A 21,769-nucleotide genomic window follows, 5' to 3' on the forward strand; every position below is an offset into this window, starting at 1 on the left:
ATTCCCATTGACCAATAGAGCAATTTCAGCTATTCGCAAGGCATTCCCCTTTCTTTCTTTTTTTTTGCATGTGAATGCCTCTCCTTTATCAGAATCATAATTTAAATCTGTCCATAAAAGATGTTGATGGTGCAGGATATACAGCTGCTACATAGGGAGTGCATCAGGACATAGATGGGCACCCTGCTCTTTATGTCCACCCTGCCCTTTGCATTTATTATGCATGTTCCCACTTTAATATATATATTATATAAAATAATAATTAAAAAAATATATAGTATGAATAGATGACATTCATATGTTTTCTGGTGTGGAGGATTTTATTTCCCTCCTGTTAAAATTACAGTTCTCTTGCAGGGTATATGGGGTATGTATTTGGAATAGTTGGCTGATCATATTCCCTATTTGCAAGAGTGAGCAGTGTTGGATATACTTGTTGTTCACCTTAAAGTGGTGTTCCATTATTAAACCAAAAAATGAAAAGTCAGCAGCTACAAATACTGCAGCTGCTGACTTTTAATAATAGGACACTTACCTGTCCCAGGCTCCAGCGACACAGGGGATCGAAGCCCCGCTCGTCTCCCCCTCTGTTTGGCGGCGCCAGCATTGTAATTGTAACCCACTGCGCATGCGTGAGCGGCGCCGCGTGCTGTGATTGGACGTGCAATTAGAGTTGCCACCTCATCCCTTTAAACCCGAACACATATGAATTACACAGGTTCTTAGGCAAATTTCATGCAGATAAGGCACCAAGTCAGTTTAATTATCACCTTAATCAGCCACAGAAACTGTGTAATTATTATGTGTTCGGTTTTAAAGGGATGAGGTGGCAACCCTACGTGCAATCATCTGGGACCTGTCACATGTCACAGATGATTGACAAGAGGGAGGGGGCAGAGCTGAGCCCTTCCTGCACTGAGGGGAAGTGACATCAAGAGCCCAGGCACTGAAGGAGGCAGACTACGAGGGACCCCCTAGCAACAACCATTAATAGAGGTAAGTAAAAAAAAAAAATTCCAAATTCTTTTTGTTTTGTTTTTTTTAGGCACATTTATAAAAAAAATTTTTTTGGGTGGAACACCATTTTAAAGGGAATGATTTAAGTGGATTTCAAATATTAGACCTCCTAAATAAAATGGCAACTGTTCTGTCTACAAATAAGTGGTTTTCTAAGCCTGGGCTTCAGTTCATAATACAGTTATCACAAAATTGATTGATTGGTATGCTGATTTACTGAATACTCATTATTAGTGACTTCATTTTTCTCTATTGTGATCTGGAGAGTTTCATCAGAGGTCTAGCAGTATTTGGCATAGTGCCTAATTGTCCCTGCTTTGGGACCACATCTCTCTATCCCTCGTGCAGCTTCAGTTGTCCTTTGTTTTAATCTCTATACAAAATGTACTATTTTACTGCCAAAAGTGTTATGCTGCAACTTTTTATCTAGCCTCTAAATTATTGCATTTTTTATTTTGAAAAAACATTATAAATTGGAAAAGTAGAGGTAAGAAAAAAAGCACATGTATTGTTTAGCTAATCATTTTCTGCAAGAAATTTCGGAGGTATGTTTTTGTTACATTTTCCTGACGCATCATGGCAGCACACACACTGGGTTGTGACTCCGCCTCCACAACCTGATAGGACTGGTTAGCTATAAGATTTGAAGAGGAGTCCACCGTTGCATTCTCCTTTTTTTCCTCACCTGAATGGGACATCACGTATTTGATCGGTTAGCAATGGAGCCCCTTACCGCACCACCCCAGCTAGGTTCAGCCTCTCCTACCTGGAAGCCCCTGTCCGTACGGTCTCTAAATGAGCTATAACGCAGGGGGCCCCACTTTGGTGGTCTCAGGGGCAAAAAAATCAAGATAAGTAAAAAAAAAAAAAAAAAAAAACCTTAAAGAGGTTTTAATGTTATGCAGCGGTCTCCCTCTACCTATTTCGTTCTAGCTACTGCTCTCCCACTTACTTCCCCAGGCATACCTCTATCCTTGTCTCATTTTCGTTTTCTCTTTTTTCCCTTTTCTTTTCCTTCTTTGCTTCCTCTGTGCATGCTGAGCCCTGTAGTTCCACAGCGGTATGCCCTTCCCAACATGGCGGCTGTGTGTGGACGCTTGGCGCTCAGGAAGTGACATTTCCCCCTGCCCTCTGCATTTGCCAGCATCCAAGATGGCACGGGGCGGCGCGGCCGGCCAGTGCGCATGCGCGGCGGTGACGTCACTCCTCCAGCGACGGCGGTCTATTTAAAAACTGCCTTTTTCATTTTTGAAGTGCTGCTTGTGTTTCTACACCACCTGTCATCCTGGTCTCTGCACACAGCCTGCTGCCTTGCAAGACAAGTCCTCCTTGATCTCTGGTAAGTGTTCTTTCTACCATCTTTATGTTACTTACCATTAATTTCTGTGTCAGCACCTTCTGCCTATACTCTGCATTAGCTCTTACACTGAAAACCTCTGGTCACAGGTGTACTCTATTCTTCCTTATGGAGACCGCTGCCTTAGTAGACCATCCAAGAACTACAAGGTAAGGGGACGTATGCATTGGTAAGTAATGAAGAGGAGAAAAGAGAGCACTGCCATTAATACCTTTCATTTTGGTAGCTCTGGCAGGTCATCGGGGTCAGCCCATTCTAAATGAACGGAACGTTCCCCCTCAAGACACTTGCACTCTCGGCGTAGTCGATCAAGGTCTTCCCGTCACCGCAGGGAAGCGTCATCCTCGCACCGAGAGGAGCACGTAAGCTTGTTTGCCAAATCTGTCTGGGGGAAGCAACTCGAGACAAAGAAGCTGACGCAAGAGAAGCTTCCAATATCATAAGAGACTCGGTTAAAGAAACGATTTTGCAGGTGACAGCATATGATCCAATCAGATCATCTAACTCAGCCTCAACTTCACACACTCCTCAGGATCCAGACGACTCCCCGGGGGAAGAGGAACCCCTGGCCCCTACAATTTTTGATTTTGCATTGATAAACCCGTTCGCGAAATCAGTTAAGGAGGTGATCGGTTGGGAAAAGAGAAAGACGCCCCTCCTAAGTTACGAAAATATTTCCCTAATCTGAAAAAAGACCCGGAGGTCTTTCCCTTTATTGAAGAGCTAGAGGAGCTCATAAAAGATGAATGGCAAAAACCAGAAAAAAAATCGGGTTTGAATAACAGATTAGCAAAGCTCTACCCCCTAAAAGAGCCAGCAGTGAACCCTCTTATCTCTGCTCCTGTGGTAGACTCCTCACTGATGCGTTTAGCGTGCCATGTAACTCTACCAATAGAAGACGCCGTAACATTTAAGGATGTGATGGATCGCAAGATCGACCTCGACCTTAAGAAAGCCTATTCAGCAGCGGGGGGGGGCCTGTAGGCCAGCAGTTGCTCTAGCAGCGGTCGGTAGAGCCATCACCTCCTGGACGTCTGGCGTGGAAAAATTAATTCTGGAAGCAGCAGATCAAGACAAGATTATTTCAGCGCTGCAGGAACTCAGCCTAGCGGGCGATTTTGTAGCAGAGGCGGCGGTGGACCTTATACGATCTTCAGCAAGAGCGATGCTGGCCTCAGTAACCTCCAGGAGGGCGCTCTGGCTGAAACCTTGGGTTGCTGACGCAACTTCCAAATCCAGCTGGTGTAAGATCCCTTACGATGGCACTAACCTTTTCGGTTCAAAATTAGATTCCGCAATATCAAAGGTCACGGGAGGAAAATCGGGTCTAATACCGTCGGACCGAAGACCCAAACAACAGAAAAATCCGTCCTTCAGACGACACTTGCCCGAAAGGTACCGGGATGTAAGATCTTATAGACCCGGGAAAGAATTCAAACGGAATTGGCGAAACACACAACCCTCTTTGTGAGAGTCCAAAAATCAAAGACAACCATTGCGGGAGACCAACAAAAATCTTTTTGATGCCACGCATTCCCAGCCCGCAATAGTAGGCGCGAGGCTGAGGTTATTTGCCCAAGTATGGATAGACAGAATAAAATATCCCTGGACGATATCCACCATTCAGCAAGGTCACAGGTGGAAGTTCAAGCAAAAGCCACCAAAAAAACACTACAGACCTACCAAACTACCATTTTCGCGTCGGAAAAGGAAGCTTTTAGTCAAATACATCATGGAGTTGCTCCAAAAGCAAGCAATCATAGAAGTTCCACAGGAGCAGAAAGGAGAAGGGTTTTACTCTCCCCTTTTCTTAGTGTTAAAGAAAACAGGAGACCTGAGGCCTGTGTTGGACTTGAAAAGGTTGAACCAAATGATTCTAGTCGAATCATTCAGGATGGAGAGTCCCCAATCAATATTACTAACAGTAGGAGAGCAAGACTGGATGCTCTCGGTCGATTTGTCCGACGCTTATCTACACATTCCAGTGCATCAAACCTTTCAAAAATATCTGCTCTTTGCGATAGACAAGCAACACTTTCAATTCAAAAGCCTCCCATTTGGGATATCGACGGCACCCAGGACCTTCACAAAGGTTTTACTTCCAGTCATAGCACTATTGAGAAAGAGGGGACTAAGAATCCTACACTATCTCGACGATATTCTTCTTCTAGCAGACAGTCGAGAAACACTTCTACGACATCGTTCAATTCTGATTTCCACACTCCAGCAATTCGGGTGGATAGTGAATTGGAGGAAGAGCAGCCTGGTCCCAGTACAGAAGATGGTCCTCCTAGGAGCCGAATTAGACACCAGATCCAACACAGTAGGGCTTCCCCAGGAAAAACTTTATCCACTTATCCGCAAAGTAAAAAGGCTACTGTCAGCAGACTACCTGTCTGCAAGAAAGTGCTTAAGCGTTCTGGGCTCAATGTCATCAACCTTTCTAATGGTTCAGTGGTCCCAATGGAATTCGAGGATACTCCAGAATTCGTTCCTAAAACAATGGAATGGGGTATCAATGTCACAACAAATATCGATCACCAGGGCAGTCAAGGAATCAGTACGATGGTGGACACAAACCAGCAATTTAGCACGCCGTCGTCCTATCGTTCACCCACTCCCAGAAATAGTAACGTCAGACGCCAGTCATCTTGGGTGGGGAGCGTATCATCTAGACCGGGGAGCACAGGGCCGCTGGCCCTTCTGTCCACAAGGGATAGTCTCAAACGTTCTGGAGCTCAGAGCCGCATGGCAAGGACTCCTAACTTTCAGTCCCCTTCTTTCAGGGAAGAGTGTCCTCCTACGCATGGACAATACAGTGGCTGTGAATTACGTCCACAGGCAAGGGGGCACCAGAAGCAAAGTCCTAATGCAGGAAGTTTGACCTATAATCGAATGGGCTCAAGTCCACCTGACGGATTTGAGGGCAGTATATGTACCCGCGATTCACAACCAACTCACGGACGACCTAAGTCGAATATTTATATCAAACAACGAGTGGTCTCTCAGTCACAAGGCCTTTACTCTTCTGACACGCAAATGGGGCGTTCCCGATATGGATCTGGCAGCAACTCCAGCGAACCGCAAATGCACTCGCTTCTTAGCAAGGACCGCCTATCCAGCAGCAACAAGGATCGACTGTCTCCACCATCCTTGGGAATTTCGCCTAGGTTACATATTCCCTCCGGTGCCCCTGATAGCCAGATTTCTGGCCAGACTGAGGAGTTCGTCTTCCACAGTAATAGCAGTGTTGCCCTTCTGGCCCAGAAGACCATGGTTTCCGACCATCCTGCAATTGAACACAGAGGAGCCTCTCCCACTTCCGCTGTTCCCAGACTTGCTCTCGCAAGGGAAATTCCTACACCCGTCACCGGAGCGATTACACCTGATGGCTTGGAAACTGAAAGGGAAAGGTTGCTAGAACAGGGTTGTTCATTAAGAGTAATATCTACCTTACAACAAGCAAAGAAGAAATCGACAAACAACATATATAATAAGATTTGGGAGAAATTTTCCGCAATAGCCCAGCAGCAGTCCTGGAACCCCCTCTCTCCATCAGTCTCTCAGGTGTTAGAATTTCTACAACTAGGCCTAGAGAAAGGATTAAGGTCAAGCACCTTAAAAGTTCATGTCTCTGCCATATCCGCAATGACAGGAATCAAAGGGGCTTTAAATCCCCTCGTCATTCAGTTTCAGAAGGCATGCCTAAAATAAGGCCTCCCAGAAAACCAACCTTTCCGACCTGGGACCTGTCGATCGTTCTGGAAGCTTTAACAAAAGAACCTTTCTCGCCGGCGGTATCATTATCCCTATGGGACTTGACACAAACTATAATTTCTCGTTGCAATCACATCGGCCAAGAGGGTCTCCGAGCTGCAAGCCCTATTAATCAAAGAACCACACCTAGTTTTTTACCCAGACAGGGTCGTACTCAGACCTTCGGACCAGTTTGTGCCGAAGGTAGCATCTAACTTCCACTTTAATCCGGAGATCAATCTTCCTGTTTTTCTCAACACAGACGGAAATCCGCATCCTCTGGACGTGAAGTCTGCAATCTCCACCTATCTGGAAGTTACCGCTCCATTTAGTAAGTCAGAAAACCTCCTGGTCATTCCGCATGGCGCCAAAAAAGGTCAAGCGGCTTCTTCAAGGACAATAGCTTCATGGTTAATTAAAATTATCAAGAAAGCATATCTAGTTCAACATCTTCCAATACCGGAAAACCTGAAAGCGCATTCAACGAGGGCGATGGCGGCCTCATGGGCAGCGTACTGTAGAGTATCACCAGAGACTATATGCAAGGCAGCAACTTGGTCGTCAAAAACCACATTCATGTCGCACTACAGAATAGACCAGGCTCAACTAACTACGGTTGAGTTCGGGAGATCAATTATTCAATCAAATTCATCCATACCTTGTACTTGAGTAATTAAAAACTTCTGAAAGGCACCCTCCCATTTAGCGAGTTATTTCCCAGTGTGTGTGCTGCCATGATGCGTCAGGAAAACGGAAAATTGTACACTCACCTTTCCGTAATTTTCCTTTCCTGACGCATCCCATGGCAGCACACAGGATCCCACCCCTCTAAGGTGATAGTTACTGAGAATGCAACGGTGGACTCCTCTTCAAATCTTATAGCTAACCAGTCCTATCAGGTTGTGGAGGCGGAGTCACAACCCAGTGTGTGTGCTGCCATGGGATGCGTCAGGAAAGGAAAATTACGGAAAGGTGAGTATACAATTTTCCGTTTTCTCAGTCATTGGTAAGGGCATTTTCAATGCTAGATTGTAAAGAGCGATTTTTTAGGCCACAGTGGTGGGGTGGGCCAGGTTGGTAATGTCGCCCACTTTGTGGGTGGACAGTGGTTGGTAAACTGTTATTTGGTTGGTATAAGTTATTTCTGCTTGAGTCTTAGTGACTAAGCATGTTGGTCTTTTAACAGCGATTCTGTTTGGTATTAAAGTTTAAAGTTAATTTCATAATTACATTTTTTTTAAACCCAATAAAGGGGCTGTGCCCTAAACAGAGACCCCAAATTTTGGGGGTATGTTGCCTAAGTCCTACCCCACCACTGGTAAATTTGGGGCTCCTACAACCTATGGTTCCAGAGATATGGGGCTACCTGTGCAGACTGTCAGAAGCTGCATACAGAGCAGCCAGTTTAAATACAAGCTAGTACACTCTGTTTGCAGCAGACTGAGAGGATGAGCTCACAGTGCCTCTCACTTCTTGTCAGAGGCACTGAGCTTAATAAACAGCTTGGAGTCTTGGACCAATGGTAAAGTACCATTAGCCCCAGCTGTCCAATAAAAATGCTGCAGTGGAGGCACGTCTCTGACTGCAGTGTCATAGCAGGGGCATGTGTCTAAAAGACAAATGCTGCCTTCCAGCCGAGCCCTCTTATCTATAGGGAAAAACGTGTTTATTTGGATAAGATTTACCCACAATCCCATGTTTTTCTCACATAATTAAAGGATCACTAAAGAAAATGTTTTATTTTCTTTTAAATAACAAACATGTTATACTTACCTCCACTGTGCAGCTCGTTTTGCACAGAGTGGCCCTGAACCTGGTCTTCTGGGGTCCCGCGACGGCTGTCTCGGCTCCCCCCCCCCCCCCCTGCAAGGACTCCACACCTTCATGCGAGCTCCCTCGCATTGTGTGGAGTGCTTGCAGGGTCGCTCCCGTGATACAGCCGGCAGCCATAGCGGCTCACTGTATCACTTGGCCCCGCCCCCGGTGTGCCGTGTCACTAGATGTGATTTACAGCAGCGCAGTGGCTGTGCTGCTTTTAATCCATCCACTGTAACCAACCAATGGCAGGCTGAGCGGCAAAGAGGATGTCGGGGGCGAGCACGGGACTTTCGAGGGGTCAGTTAAGTAAAACGGGGGGCTAGGGGGGCCGGTATTGTCGGATGTTTTTTCACCTTAATGCATAGAATGCATTAACGTGAAAAAACTTTTACCTTTACAACCCCTTTAAGATGGAGAAACTGATTCTGTTGAAAATGTACTGTTATATTCAAGCTAAATCATATATTTATATGCTATGTGTTACTACATAATAATTTATTATTTATCTATTTACTGTGAAATTACTGGTTGGAAGTTATAACTTCAACCTTCAGTAATTTGTCCGTTAAGCCACCTGCTTGAGTACAGATTTTGAAAATATAGTAAATTACCTTAAAAACAATATATAATAATTATTTGCATATTACTTAATTATGCTAATTACCCTCTGCCACCCAGGTCAATTCTGACACTTCTCTCCTACATGTAAAAATCATAATTTTTTTAGCTAGAAAATTACACAGAACCCCCAAACATTATATATACATAGCCCAATTTTTTATATAATGTGAAAGATGATGTTACGCCGAGTAAATAGATACCATATTTATCAGAGTATACCACACACTTTTCCCCCCTTAAAATAGGTGGAAAATCATGTGTGCGTGTTATACACCGATATAGGCTGGGAAGGTGGGGACAAGCGCTGCCAAAACAGAGCCTGATCTCCTGTGTACTCAGCTCGACTCGCAGTCATGCTCTGTCCCGCCCCTGGACGGCTCCTAGCATAGACGTCCCGGCATTGGACCGGCATTATGTCCATCATAGGATCCGGGCCAAGGGGCGGGACTGGGCAGGATGCCGTGCCGAGTACACAGGAGATCCGGTTCTATTTCGGCAGCTCTCGTCCCCACCTATCCCTTGATGGCAGCATATATAACAGCAGGGCTGCAGATGCACACTGAGCAATGCTGCAGATGGGCACTGATTAGACTACAGATGGGCACTGTCTGATTAGACTGTATATGGGCACAGATCAGGCTGCAGATGGGCACAGATCAGGCTGCACTGAAGCTGCAGATGGGCACGAATCAGACTGCATTGATGCTCACTGACCATTATTTTGCTTCAAAGTGATTTATTTAAAAAAAAGAAAAAATCTCCTGAAACTTCCCTCTTAAATTGGGGTGTGTGTTATATGCTGATAAATAAGGTACCTAACATGTCAATCTTTAAAATTGCACACGGTTGTGGAATGGCCCAAAACTTCAGTACTTATAAATCTCCATAGGTGACGCTTTAAAATTTTTTACAGGTTGCACGTTTAGCGTTACAGAGGAGGTCTAGTGCTAGAATTATTGCTTTCGCTCTAACGCTTGCGGCGTATGTAACCTGTGTGTATCTGGCTCTGATACTAGCCAGTGCCTCACCAGCCACTGACCTCACAAAACATCCATGATCCCTCACTCAATGACCACTTTATTAGGTACACTTTGCTAGTCCCTTGTTGGACCCCCTTTTTCCTTCAGAACTGTCTTAATTCTTTGGGTCACAGATTCAACAAGGTGTTGGAAACATTCCTCAGAGATTTTGGTTCATTTTGACATGATAGTATCATGCAGTTGCTGCAGATTTGTCGGCTGTACATACATGATGCAAATCTCTTGTTCCACCACATCCCAGAGGCCATTGGAGTACAGTGACCTCATTGTCATGTTCAAGAAACCAGTTTGAGATGATTTGAGCTTTGTGACATGCTGCATTAGCCTGCTGGAAGTAGCCATCAGAAGATGGGAACACTGTAGTCATAAAGGGATGAACATGGTCAGCAACCATACTCAGGTAGGCGGTGCCATTTAAACGATGCTCAATTGGTACTAAGGGGCCCAAAGTGTGCCAAGAAAATATCCCCCACACCATTGCATTACCACCAGCCTGAACCATTGATACAAGGCAAGATAGATCCATGCTTTTATGTTTTTTTACGCCAAATTCTGACCCAACCTTCTGAATGTCACAGCTGAAATCGACCAGACAACGTTTTTCCAATATTCTATTGTCCAATTTTGGTGAGCCTGTGGGAATTGTAGCCTCAGTTACTTGTTCTTAGCTGACATGAGTGACACCCAATCTGCTTCAAGGTTCAATGTGGGGTACATTCAGAGATATATTCTGCATACCTTGGTTGTAATGAGTGGTTATTTGAGTTACTGTTGCCTTTCTATCATCTCCACCAGTCTGCTCATTCTCCTCTGACCTCTGACATCAACAAGGCATTTTCATCCACACAACTGCTGTTCACTGGATATTTTCTCTTTTCCCCACCATTCTCTGTAAACCCTAGAGATGGTTGTGGGTGAAAATCCCAGTAGATCAGCATTTTTTGAAATACTCAGACCAGCCCGTCTGGCATAAAACAACCATGCCACGTTCAAAGTCACTCAATTCCCCTTTCCTCCCCATTCTGGTGCTCAGTTTGAACTTCAGCAAATCGTCTTCACCACGTCCAGATGCCCAAATACATTGAGTTGCTGCCATGTGATTGGCTGATTAGCAATTAGTGTTACCAAGCAATTGAACAGGTGTACCTAATAAAGTGGCTGGTGAGTGTGTATGTATACACTATATTACCAAATGTATTGGGGCACCTTCCTTTACCCGCACATGAACTTTAAGGGCATCTCAGTTTTAGTCCATAGGGTTCAATATTGAGTTGGCCCACCCTTTGCAGCTATAACAGCTTCAACTCTTCTGGGAAAGCTGTCCACAAGGTTCAGGGAATCCACATAGGTGTCTATGGGAATGTTTGCCCATTCTTCCAGAAGAGCATTTGTGAGGTCAGGCACTTATGTTGGACTAGAAGGCTTGGCTCACAGTCTTTCATTCCACAAGTTTTCTATTGGGTTGAGGTCTGTGCAGGCCAGAAAAGTTCCACCGCACAAAACTTGCTAATCCATGTCTTTATGGACCTTGCTTTATGCACTGGTCCCAATCATTTGGTGGAGGGGGGATATGGTGTGGGGATGTTTTTCAGGGGTTGTGCTTGGCCCCTTAGTTCCAGCATACCAAGGTTTTTTGGAAATTTCATGCTCTCAACTTTGTGGGAATGGTTTGGGATGGCCCATTCCTCTTCAAACATAACTGCGCACCAGTAAACAAAGCAAGCTTCATAAAGACATGGATGAGCGAGTTTGGAGAGTTTGGGGTGGAAGAACTTAACTGGCCTGCACAGAGTCCTGACATCAACCTAATAGGACACATTTCGGATGACTGAGAGCCAGGCCTTCTCATTCACATCAGTGCCTGACCTCACAAATGCGCTTTTAGAAGAATGGTCAAACATTCCCATAGACACACTCCTAAACCTTGTGGACAGCCTTCCCAGAAGAGTTAAACCTGTTATAGCTGCAAAGGGTGGGACAACTCATTACTGAACCCTACGGACTAAGATTGGGATGCCATTAAAGTTCACATGTGTGTAAAGGCAGACGTCCCAATACTTTTGGTAATATAGTGTTGCCAGTGGTTTAGACATTAATGGCTGTGTGTTGAGTTATTTTGAGGGGGCAGCAAACTTACACTGTTATACAAGCTGTACACTCACTACTTTACATTGTAGCAAAGTGTCATTTCTTCAGTGTTGTCACATGAAAAAATATAATAAAATATTTACAAAAATGTGAGTGTACTCACTTTTGTGAGATACTGTATATATACAGTGCCTTGAAAAATTATTCGTACCCCTTGAAATATTTCACATTTTGTCAGGTTACAACCAAAAACTTAAACGTATTTTATTTGGGTTTTATGTGATAGACCAATACAAAGTGGCACATAATTGTGAAGTGGAAGGAAAATGATAAATAGTTTTCACATTTTTTTACAAATAAATGTTTTTTACAAAATGTGAAAAGTGTGGGGTACATTTTTATTCAGCCCTCCTGAGTCAATACTTTGTAGAACCAGCTTTCACTGCAATTACAGCTGCAAATCCTTTTGGGTATATCTCTACCACCTTTGCTCATCCAGAGAGTGACATTTTTGCCCATTCTTTTTTGCAAAATTGCTCAAGCTTTATCAGATTGTATGGAGAGCGTCTGTGAACAGTAATTTTCAAGTCTTGCCACAGATTCTCAATTGGATTTAGGTCTGGACTGTGACTGGGCCATTCTAACACACAAATATGCTTTGATCTAAATCATTCCATAGTAGCTCTGGCTGTATTTTTAGGGTGGTTGCCCTGCTGGAAGGTGAACCTCCGCCTCAGTGTCAAGTCTTTTGCAGACTCTAAGGCCGCGTACACACGCGGGGACTGTTCGCCCAACTTTGTCCGCTGAACAGTGTTTCGGCGGACAGTCCGCCCGTGTGTTTCAGCAGACAGTCTTACGGAAATTCCGAAAAACTTTGTTCGTCAGACTGTCCGCTGAAACTGTCCGCTGAAGCCCACACACGAGCGGACTGTCCGCTGAAACACTGTTCAGCGGACAAAGTTGGGCGAACAGTCCGCCCGTGTGTACGCGGCCTAACAGGTTTTCTTCTAAGATTGCCCTGTATTTAGCTCCATCCATCTTCCCATTAACTCTGACCAGCTTCCCTGTTCTTGCTGAAGAAAAGCTTCCCCACAACATGATGCTGCCACCACCATGTTTCACAGTGGGGATGGTGTGTTTAGGGTGATGTGCAGTGTAAGTTTTCCGCCACAAATAACACTTTTGCTTTTAGGCCAAGACGTTAAATTTTGGTCTCATCTGATCAGAGCACCTTCTTCGCAAACTGCAAACGGGACTTCTTATGGCTTTCTTTCAGCAATGGCTTTCTTCTTGCCACTCTTCCATAAAAGCCAGATTTGTGGAGAGCACGACTAATAGTTGTCCTGTGGACAGATTCTCCCACCTGAGCTGCAGATCTCTGCAGCATCTCCAGAGTTACCATGGGCCTCTTGGCTGCTTCTGTGATAAATGCTCTCTTTGCCTGGCCTGTCAGTTTAGGTGGACGGCCATGTCTTGGTTGGTGTACAGTTGTGTTATACTCTTTCCATTTTCGGATGATGGATTGAACAGTGCTCCATGAGATGTTCAAAGCTTGGGATATTTTTTTATTAACCTAACCTTGGTTGAACCTTCTCCACAACTTTTATTCCTGACCTGTCTGTTTTCCTTGGCCTTCAAGATGCTGTTTGTTCACTAAGGCCGCGTACACACGGGCGGACTGTTCGCCCAACCTTGTCCGCTGAACAGTGTTTGGGCGGACAGTCCGCTCGTGTGTGGGCTTTCAGCGGACAGTTTCAGCGGACAGTTGGACGGACAAAGTCTTTCGGAAATTCCGAAAAACTGTCCGCTGAAACTGTGTTTGAGCGAACAGTCCGCCCGTGTGTGGGCCTGTCCGCTGTACTTTCGAAATGAGCGGACTGTTCCCGCTCGGAAAGTCCGCCCATTTCGAGCGCGTGTACAGGTAGGCGGGGCCCGCGAAGGAGACGTGGCGGGCTCCGCCGCCTGGAATGGGCTTAAAGGGGAACCCCAACGCCGAAAAAAATCGGCGTGGGGGTTCCCCCCAAGTCCACACCAGACCCTTGTCCGAGCACGCTACCCGGCCGGCCAGGAAAGGGGGGCGAGCGAGCGCGCCCCCCCCCTCCTGAGCCGTACCAGGCCGCGTGCCCTCAACATGGGGGGGTGCCTTGGGGAAGGGGGGGGCCGCGCGGCCCCCCCACCCCAAAGCACCTTGTCCCCATGTTGATGAGGACAAGGGCCTCTTCCCGACAACCCTGGCCGTTGGTTGTCGGGGTCTGCGGGCGGGGGGCTTATCGGAATCCGGGAGCCCCCTTTAAGAAGGGGGCCCCCGGATACCGGCCCCCCACCCTATGTGAATGAGTATGGGGTACAATGTACCCCTACCCATTCACCTGTGAAATAAAGTACAAATAAAAACACAACACAGGGGGAAAAAATATTTTATTGCACAGCCGGGGGTCTTCCGTCTTCGGGGGTCTTCTCGCCGGACTCCTCCGCTATGTGTGTGTAGCTCTTTTGCCAGCGGAGGAGTCCGGCTTTCTTCCTCCCCGCCGCCGGCCTCTTCTCCCGACTTCGGGGGTCTTGTCCCCCTCTTCGGTTCTTCTGCCGGGCCACCGCGCCTGGTCCGGTGGCCCGGTCTTCTGTCGCCGTCTTCCGTTCTTCTGTCGCCGCCTTCGGTTCTTCTGCCGGGCCACCGCGCCTTCTTGTAGCTCTTTTACAGGCGGTGGCCCGGTCTTCTGTCGCCGTCGCCGCCTTCCGTTCGTGTTCTTCTTCTTGTTCTTCTTGTTCTTCTCCAGGCGATGTTGACTCGACGAGCTCTCCGGCCGGAATGCCGGGGACGCGCTGTGCGGTCACTTATATAGTGACAATGGGGCGGGGTCACATGGTATATGTCACATGGGTTGGTCACATGGGTTGATGTCACATGGGGACTATGACATCGTAAGGGGGCGGGGTCACCATGTGACATCAACCCATGTGACATATACCATGTGACCCCGCCCCATTGTCACTATATAAGTCACAGCGCAGGGCGGCTCTGGCATTCCGGCCGGAGGGAGCGACGTGTCAACATCGCCTGGAGAAGAACAAGAAGAACAAGAAGAAGAACACGAACGGAAGGCGGCGACGGCGACAGAAGACCGGGCCACCGCCTGTAAAAGAGCTACAAGAAGGCGCGGTGGCCCGGCAGAAGAACCGAAGGCGGCGACAGAAGAACGGAAGACGGCGACAGAAGACCGGGCCACCGGACCAGGCGCGGTGGCCCGGCAGAAGAACCGAAGAGGGGGACAAGACCCCCGAAGTCGGGAGAAGAGGCCGGCGGCGGGGAGGAAGAAAGCCGGACTCCTCCGCTGGCAAAAGAGCTACACACACATAGCGGAGGAGTCCGGCGAGAAGACCCCCGAAGACGGAAGACCCCCGGCTGTGCAATAAAATATTTTTTCCCCCTGTGTTGTGTTTTTATTTGTACTTTATTTCACAGGTGAATGGGTAGGGGTACATTGTACCCCATACTCATTCACATAGGGTGGGGGGCCGGTATCCGGGGGCCCCCTTCTTAAAGGGGGCTCCCGGATTCCGATAAGCCCCCCGCCCGCAGACCCCGACAACCAACGGCCAGGGTTGTCGGGAAGAGGCCCTTGTCCTCATCAACATGGGGACAAGGTGCTTTGGGGTGGGGGGGCCGCGCGCCCCCCCCCTTCCCCAAGGCACCCCCCCATGTTGAGGGCACGCGGCCTGGTACGGCTCAGGAGGGGGGGGGCGCGCTCGCTCGCCCCCCTTTCCTGGCCGGCCGGGTAGCGTGCTCGGACAAGGGTCTGGTGTGGACTTGGGGGGAACCCCCACGCCGATTTTTTTCGGCGTTGGGGTTCCCCTTTAAGCCCATTCCAGGCGGCGGAGCCCGCGACGTCTCCTTCGCGGGCCCCGCCTACCTGTACACGCGCTCGAAATGGGCGGATTTGCCTCCTCCTTACGTGGGCGAGTCCGTTCATTTCAAAAGTTGAGCGAACTGTTTGCCCAACCTTGTTCGTCAAACAGTCCGCTCGTGTGTGGGCAAGTCCGCTCATGCAAATTTTGAGCGGACTGTTTGACAAACTGTTTGCCGAACAAGGTTGGGCGAACAGTCTGCGCGTGTGTACGCGGCCTAAGGTTTTCTAACAAACATCCAAGGGCTTCACAGAACAGCTGTATTTATACTGAGATTAAAGTACACACAGGTAGACTCTATTTACTAATTAGGTAACTTCTGAAGGCAATTGGTTCTACTAGATTTTAGTTAGGGGTATCAGAGTAAAGGGGGCTGAATACAAATGCACGCCACACTTTTCAGATATTTATTTGTAAAAAATTTGGAAAACCATTTATCATTTTCCTTCCACTTCACAATTACAGTATCTCACAAAAGTGAGTACACCCCTCACATTTTTATAAATATTTTATTCTGTCTTTTCGTGTGACAACACTGAAGAAATGACACTATGTAAATTAGTGAGTGTACAGCTTGTATAACAGTGTACATTTGCTGTCCCCTCAAAATAACTCAACACACAACCATTAATGTCTAAACCGCTGGCAACAAAAGTGAGTACACCCCTAAGTGAAAATCTCCAAATTGAAACCATTTCTCATTTTCCTTCCACTTCACAATTATGTGCCACTTTGTGTTGGTCTATCACACAAAATCTCAATAAAATATATTTACGTTTTTGGTTGTAGCATATGTGGAAAATGTCATGGGGTATGAATACTTTTCCAAGGCACTGTATATATAAAACCTTTGGGCTTATGTGATAAAGTAAAGAGCATTTTATAAAATCTCTTTGTCTCATTGCTGTTATGTTTCCTGTAATCTAATGTAACATGCAATCTGATTGGTTACTTTGGGTAAGTATGCTTTTCAGTTAATTTATATACTTTACATATTCTATACAATTTAACAAAAAAGAAAAAAAATACCGTTGGATAAAAAATAGGCCAGTGCCTATAATGCAGTGAAAAGAAATTGAGGTATAGGCATACAGAAAAGGACATATGGCAAAGGGCTGACCTTGCCTACAGGGGCTAGCAATCTGCTAATTCACGCTTCACGTAATTCTGTAATGCCGCAGCCGCAAGTTACTTCCTCTTACCTTAGGGTGCATGTAGTGTAATTATGCATCACAAATAAGTCCATTGCAAAGTATGTGATTCCCCCCTCCCTTGTCCATGTGTTACATCCCCACCTGGTTATATTGTTCTCCTCTCTCATATGAGGGCTTCACTACGACGCAGGTTTCTGTTAACTATGTCATTGAGTCACATAGGCTTGTTATGTGAGATTACTGTAGGCTACAAGCTGTTCACCCCCCACAATCAATATTCCAACAGGACCAACCCTACTACTCTTCTGATGACATTTGACAGATAAAGTGGGTGGTGAAGAGTTAGTAGATTAGGGGAAGGGAAAAGAGAGCCCTGAAATGTTGCATGTATACAACAACATCCCTTTGACAGATGTAGAGCTCTGCAATCGCATGCATGCAGCAGGACACCTTAGCATAAGAAAGGTTAATCCAGCTGCCAATTCTCTACGTTCTTTCTGCAAAACCAACCAGAGGTGGAGAATAGACTGCTTCTTAATGCAATCTTTACTGGAAAGGAAGAGATCTATTGGAAATAAGAAGAAAACGAGGTGGGCTTACAAAAACAAAAAGCCACCCCTTGAAATGTCCAGCCAATGACAGCACTGCTTAGAGAAAGGGGAGGGTTGTTTTATCCAATGGCATCAAATAGACATTAGGTCTAATTTTTTTCCACAGTCTTTTTGTAAGCATAGAAGAATTTCATTTTTTAAAACAAGTGCATAATTTTTATTGTCTGTTTCTTTTGTATCAAACTGACTACCGACTAAGCAAAAAAAAAGAAAAAAAAAGAAAAAAAGAAAATACAAAAATAAGACAACACGAAAAGCAACAGATTTTTTTTTTCTCCAGTTTTCTATATTTTTGCATGGATACTGTTCATTGGAAATTCAAGATACGTACAACAATATTGGATTTTATACTTTATGAATTTTCTATGAGAAAGGTAAGGTACCATTCATTTGTTTTATTGTAAGCTGTGAGAAATGCAGTCTGTTAAATTATTCATGACAAAGGTTGTGTTATATGTCTTATAGGATGCTGTTATACAATGATAATAAGGAATTCGCAGTAAGGTTGATTATACTGCAAATTTGACCACCTATCTCAATGCATGCAGAGCAACATGATTCTTCAGCTGACACTGGCTGTGCAGTTCTTTGTGCCTTCAATCCAATTCAGCAGTCACATCACAAGCCAATGGTCCTGCTATTTGTGTTTTTTTTTTTTTTTTAACCTATAGATTGTAAGAAGATTGGATTGCACTTGTAAATTCCCTGTCTTACGTATTATCGGACAGCGGTCTTAAGTTGCATCTGGCGCTGTCTACTTAACCATGATTTTTATTTTTTATTTTTTGCCTTTCTAAACGTAGATAGATAGATAATGAGATGTACACATTGGGTGCAATGGATTTGCTGCTCTTTGTGTGAAGTGCACAAAGCAGGTCCAGCGTGCTTGTGTGAGCGTGTGCCTTGAATAACTAATAATCGTTTTTATGGTTGGGTGCAAACAAGGCTGCTTACGTTACAATTACCCTGGCTGGCCATCTGTGATGCCGGAGATTGATGCACCTATGAAGCCGTCAGTACAGAACAATGTGCATGAATGGAGGTGCCCATTTTGGGGGGAGTCTGGTTAATCCCACCACTTACAATGCTGAAAACAGAGCATATCTGTACAATGGAGACTGGATAACAAGGCTGATGGATCAGCGTGTCCATGTCAAGTTATTAGATGCAAGGTAGCAACTTGTGGATGTGTGCCTCTCACATGGTTGGGTGCATGATACAGATCAGTGTGTTCAGTGTCCTCTGTGTATGTGCCAGTAGAGAATATGGGATTTGTGTACAGTCGGTGGAAGGAGGAGGGGTGTAATCAGAGTAAAAACAGCATCCCTAAAGCAGCAGTAAGGGGATAGGGGGAAGGGTGCCATTTCCACATTGTTGGTTGCCATGGAAACAGTACAGGCTAGCTGGCATGCTTTATATGGGCTGGGTGCACTGTAAAATGAATGGACGGGGAAGGGTGATGTGGAAAAGTCCAGTTGTTGCAAATATATAAGAACTGGTGCTGCTGGAAGACAAATTGCAATTTTATGACATCAGACTGATGCCTCCTGCATAGCAATGTGCAAGGATTTTTTTTTTTTTTTTTTTTTTTTTATTGCAGATACAATACAGAGAGACCCTAACTTAGCTTTAGTGATCGCAGAGAATGTTGCATTATGTAAAAGCACAAAAGCGCAAAGGATGGAGGAGGTGAGCGAGATGTAAAGGAGCAAGGGCTGATGGGATTATTTAATAGGCAGAGCTGCACTTTCAAAAGCAGTTTAACTTTATACGGCACAGCTCAGGTAATAAAGACCATGAGATAATACCGCAGAATCGTTAATGTGTGATTTATAGGCAATCTCTGCTTTTATTTCTAAATGGACTGAACAAAATCTGCTGTACAATTGCTGGTACTGAGTCATGTGTATTGTTGGGTAGATTACCGGGAAGTGACATCATGATGAGAAAGAAAGGTCATGCTAAAATAATAACATTTTAATAATAATAAAAAAAAAGAATCAGAGTCCAACACGTGAGTAACGTGATTGGAAATTAAAAACTCACAATACATTTGGACTAAACCTCAAAAGTATTTGTGATTAAGGTTAAGAATCGGTTTCCACCACCTGTGTAGAGTCAGAATCAGCAGTATTGTAGGAGGACCTACCGGTAGACCATATTGGGCTCAATCTTCAAAGTATCTGTGTTGTCCATAATAACAACCATATTCCATCTTACATAACCTGAAAAAAAATACACAATACATCATTAGCAGATCTTCCATCTTCTTGTGTCAGCTGGTCCCAGGAATTTTGAGGAGCATTTAATACATGTAGGATCTGCAGGGATGGTACTGGAGTAGGGGTGCTTGAACACCTGAAATAATCGGCCTTGTACCCCACAGTGCCCCCTTCTTTTTATTTTCTCATTTGTAGTGTGGCATTGAAACTTACCACACATTTGAAATCCACAAGTATGTGTAATAAAGAGGATTTTCTGGGTCTTAAGCTCAGGATGCAAGAACATAACCTAGAGGTGCCAGATTTGGAAGGCATGTTTTGTAGCAGCCCCTAACCTGGCACCTTTTGGTTCACAATGGGATATCATAGTGAGGCTAAGTTAGTGCAGCTAGCCTTTATAATGGGGTGGGGGGTTTAGGTGGAACTGGCTAGCTGTTGCTGGGCAAGGAAAAACGCCAACATCTTATCACTAAGCACCGGTAATTGGAAGGGTAGAGTGGCTGCAGGCAGGGGAAAACTTATCTTGCATGCAACAGGAGTACCAAGCATGGTGGGGCCTGGCCAGGGTAGAAAAATAAAAAAAATTAAAAAACTGCCGCTGTATGCTAAAGTGTTGCTGCCTGGACATCCACTCTATTTCTTTGTAGCAATTCAGCTCAGCTACATCACTATTAAGTACCGGCATGGAAAAATCTCTAGAGAGGCCACTGATAATCTGATGCCTGTAGGCAGAAGGGACATTTTATACACTTTAGACACTGCTGCAATTCTTTGGATCAGTCGCAATGCAGCTGGGAACATGGGTGAAAGAAAGGGTATAGCGGTAGGCAAAGGGATTTGTATCAGCACAGCATGTTAATGAAATGATGCCAGACATTTTATTTGTGCTCGGGACGGCAGTTCCTTCCACTATAGCAGTCTGAACTGCTATAGCGGAGTTGTGCAGTGGATCTGACATGTCTTCTAATGCTTCATTCATGCGTCTACAGGAGCCCCATGTACTGCAAATGCTATTTCAGAAGAACCAATTTTTATAAGCAAGGTTGATCTTTTTTTTTTTTTTTTTTTTTTAAATAATACACTTGAATAATATTATGAGCCTAATAGAGAGGCCTTGGCTTTGTTACCTTTCATATACACTTTGCACTATGGTTTACCAATTCTGCAGTCCTGGAGATAGCCATAGAGTAGAAAACAAAAGAAAAATTCAAATATTTGAAATTAAATAATATTTGATTGACTTATAATTGTTTTGACAATCTTCCAGTGAACATCAACATTTTTCTGATTGTTTTCTACATTAAAGCATTATTTTTTTCCCAATCAATTTCCTTATGGCCAGAACTGATGCAATGTCATTTTGGCATTTTTTCCCGAATGCACCACAAATGGTTTGAAATTAGTTCTTTTTTTTTTGGGGGGGGGGGGGGGTCAAATACTGGAAATGGATAAGAATAAGCATATTAACCATGTGAATATGGAACAATCGTTCTGCCTTCTTCAAATTTATACTCGTCTATGGCCAGCTTAAAGTGGTTGTAAACCCTTACAAGCCACTTTGACCTACAGGTAAGCCTAGATTAAGGCTTACCTGTAGGTCCAAGAAATATCTCCTAAACCTACACGGTTTAGGAGACATTTACAAAAAGACAGGCACCGCTGTCTAGGTGCACTGAGCACGCTGCAGATCACGGCGATATGCTCGTGTCGGCTCCCGTGCGCATACAAGGGAGTGATGTAATCCCGGCTCCGGCGAATCACAGTGCCGGAGCAGCGAGGCCCGGAAGTCACTCCAGGATACATGGCAGCGGTGAAGATAAAGGAGGATGACCACTTCGGGGGCTTCGTTCTCAGGTAAGTTATTCATAATGAGCTAGTATGCTATGCATACTAGCTCATTATGCCTTTGCCTTGCAGGTTGCATTTTTTTTTTTCAAAGTGCCTTTACTTCCTCTTTATGGAAGCCCATACATTTTTTTTTTCAGTGAGATGAACCAAAAAATTACCTGATTCCATAATCCACACACTTGATGTGGATGGGGAATCGCTCCCACTGATCTATTATGAGCAAATATGCTGGAGGAAGTAAGACATTCACGGCAATACATGATTGAGGCCAAACACATGCTGGTAGGTTAATTGGCTTCTGTCCAAAAAAAATAAATAAAAAATTGTCCCTAGT

General features: G+C 45.1%; 1 protein-coding gene across 1 annotated transcript in view; it reads left to right on the top strand.

The window, feature by feature from the left end:
• Positions 1-17,250: 17,250 nt before the first annotated feature.
• SHISA7 (shisa family member 7) overlaps positions 17,251-21,769 on the top strand; it is a 264,851-nt gene continuing 260,332 nt past the window's right edge. The window contains exon 1 of the mRNA XM_077457313.1: positions 17,251-17,739. The gene's annotated coding sequence lies outside the window, so the exon portion shown is untranslated. The remainder of the gene's footprint in view (positions 17,740-21,769) is intronic.

The sequence above is a fragment of the Lithobates pipiens genome, unplaced genomic scaffold, assembly GCF_037356315.1.
Source record: "Lithobates pipiens isolate NorthernLeopardFrog02 unplaced genomic scaffold, aLitPip1_a1.2 Scaffold_27, whole genome shotgun sequence".
In the NCBI taxonomy this organism is placed as follows: domain Eukaryota; kingdom Metazoa; phylum Chordata; class Amphibia; order Anura; family Ranidae; genus Lithobates; species Lithobates pipiens.